This window comes from Arachis duranensis, unplaced genomic scaffold (genome assembly GCF_000817695.3).
Source record: "Arachis duranensis cultivar V14167 unplaced genomic scaffold, aradu.V14167.gnm2.J7QH unplaced_Scaffold_174260, whole genome shotgun sequence".
In the NCBI taxonomy this organism is placed as follows: Eukaryota; Viridiplantae; Streptophyta; class Magnoliopsida; order Fabales; family Fabaceae; genus Arachis; species Arachis duranensis.
Window position 1 is genome coordinate 8,632 of NW_026264335.1, and position 3,106 is coordinate 11,737.

Sequence of the window (3,106 nt, forward strand, 5' to 3'; positions counted from 1 at the left end):
CTTGTCTTGTAGGAGACCGACTTCGTTAGGTCGATCTCTTCTAAGTTATTTTTGTAATCCTCTTTCTTGGACCTTTGTTAGGTCTCTTTCAGGGATTACTTTTATAACTTGTCTTGTAGGAGACCGACTTCGTTAGGTCGATCTCTTCTAAGTATAGCAATTCCTCTTTAATAGGGTTGGCCAGACCTCTTTCCAGGGATTTGCTGATAACTTGGGTTGACTTGGTCCGACTTTTTAGTGTCGGCCAGTCCTTTTAAGTTATTATATAGCAATCCATAAGACCTCGTCAGGTTCTTTTTGGGATCACTTTCGATAACTTCTTGCATTATTTCTGTGTTCATCTTTGCCGATTTGTAGATGGTGGTTTTTGTCCCGGTTTGATCATCCTTTAGGTGAATCATGTTTTCACCTTTGTCGGTCGATCATTCCTATCAAGATCGTACAGTGAATCTGTTCTTCACTTTCTGTCGATCTGTTGCTTTATAATCGGACGATGAATGCTTCAGATTAATGCGTCTTGGGAATTTGTAGAATATCTTAAATGTATTTTATTCAATGAAAGTGCAAATATACACATGCGGGAGTTTTCCGTACCCTTAAGTCGGATTAAATCTCAATCTTGATGCCTCATTAAAAAACCTTTTCAGGAAAAAGAGTGCATCTTGTGATGAGATCTTTTACATGTCCTAGCTATAGTACCTTCTTAGGTTACAGGCATGCCATGATCTAGGGAGTTCTCGTCCCTCGAGTTCGGACAGTCTGTAGTAGCCTTTCCCAAGTACTTCTGTGACTCGATAGGATCCTTTCCAGTTGGCTGCCAGCTTTCCTTCTCCGGGTCCAGTTGTTCCAATATCATTTCGGATTAAGATGAGATCATTCTCAGCAAAACCTCTTGGCACTACCTTTTGATTATACCTGGCAGCCATTCACCGCTTTAGTGCTTTTTCTCTGATCCGAGCTCTTTCTTGGATTTCCGGAAGTAGGTCGAGCTCTTCTCTTTGAAGTTGAGAGTTGGTTTGTTTATTGTAGTGGACTACTCAGGGAGACCCTTCCTCGACTTCTATTGGAATCATTGCCTCCACTTCGTATGCTAATTGAAATGGTGATTCGTTCGTAGTAGAATGGGGGGTTGTTCGAGACGCCCATAGGACTTGTGGAAGTTCCTCAGCCCAAGCTCCCTTTGCTTCTTGCAGTCTCCGTTTCAGCCCGGCCAATATGACTTTGTTGGCCACTTCGGCTTGTCCATTGGCTTGGGGATGTTTGACGGAGGTGAATTGGTGTTTTATATTCAAGTCGGTCACTAGTTTTCTGAAGCCTGCATCTGTGAATTGGGTGCCATTATCTATGGTGATGGAGTATGGGACCCCGAACCTTATAATGATGTTCCTATATAGGAATTTCCGACTTCTTTAAGCAGTGGCGTTGGCTAGGGGTTCTGCCTCGATCCATTTTGTGAAATAGTCTACCCCTACTATGAGGAACTTGACTTGTCCCGATCCCTGGGAAAAGGGTCCGAGAAGATCGAGTCCCCACTTTGCAAATGGCCAGGGTGAGGTCATGCTGATGAGCTTTTCCGGCGGGGCGATGTGAAAGTTGGCATACTTCTGACATGGTGGACATGTCTTTACAAATTCAGTAGCTTCCTTTCGTAGAGTTGGCCAATAGAATCCCGCCCGGAGTACCTTTTTGGTGAGAGCTTGCGCTCTGAGATGATTGCCACAAATGCCGTTGTGTACTTCCTCCAAGACTTCATTTGTATTGGAGGTCGGTACGCATTTTAACAATGGTGCTGAGATCCCTCTTTTGTATAGGGTGTTGTTTATGATAGTGTAGTATTGTGCCTCCCTTTTTAACCTATTTGCCTCCTTTTCATCTGTAGGGAGCGCTTCTGTTTTGAGGTAGTTAATTATGGGGTTATCCATCCTTGATCCCGACCTGTTATGGCTAGGACTTTTTCTTCTTCCGATATTGACGGGTTCTGTAGTATTTCCTGGATGAGGCTTCTATTGTTGCCCCCTAGTTTGGTGCTGGCTAGTTTTGAGAGTGCGTCAGCTCGGGCGTTTTGCTCGCGGGGTATGTGGCAGATCCTATATTCCTCGAGTTGTCCGAGTTGTTCCTTGGTTTTATCAAAATACTTTTTCATTGTAGGATCTTTGGCTTGGTAGCTCCCTGTTATTTGTGAGGTAACGACTTGTGAATCGCTGTAGATGTTGAGTTTTCGAGCTCCAACTTCTCTAGCCAGCTTCAAACCAGCTAATAACGCTTCATATTCCACTTTGTTGTTTGAGGCCGGGAATCTGAATTTGAGGGAAAGCTCAAGTTGGGTTCCTTGGTTGCTTTCGATTATCACATCTGCACCACTTTCGGTTTTATTCGAGGAGTCGTTCACGTATATATTCCATTCTATGGGGATCTCTAGGATGTCTGTGAATTCTGCAATGAAGTCAGCTAGGTATTGTGATTTAATGGCTGTTCGCGCCTCGTATTGGAGGTCGAATTCGGACAACTCGATTGCCCACTGTAGGATTCTTCCTGCTAGATCTATTTTCTGCAATATCCCCTTTATGGGCTGGTTGGTCCGAACCTTAATGGTATGCACTTGGAAGTACGGGTGAAGTCGTCGGGATGTGAGTACGAGAGCGTAAGCAAACTTCTCTATTTTCTGGTAGTTCAGCTCTGACTCCTGCAGTGCTTTGCTAATGAAGTAGACGGGTTGTTGCCCACCTTCGTCTTCTCTAATTAGTGCTGAGGCTATTGCCCGGCTTCCTACTGCGAGGTACAATATGAGTGGTTCTCCTTTTCGTGGTCGAGATAGGATAGGTGGCCGCCCCAAGAATTCTTTGAAGTCTCGGAAGGCTTGCTCACATTCCGTTGTCCACTCGAAGTTCTTTTCCTTCCTTAAAGTAGTGTAGAAAGGGAGGGATCTTATCGCTGACCCTGTTAGGAATCTGGACAAGGCCGCCAATCTCCCATTGAGTTGTTGTACCTCTTTGACGCAGGTTGGGCTCTTCATGTTGAGTATGGACTGGCATTTATCTGGATTTGCCTCGATTCCTCTTTGTGTGAGCATAAAGCCCAAGAACTTACCTGCTTCCACGGCGAAGGT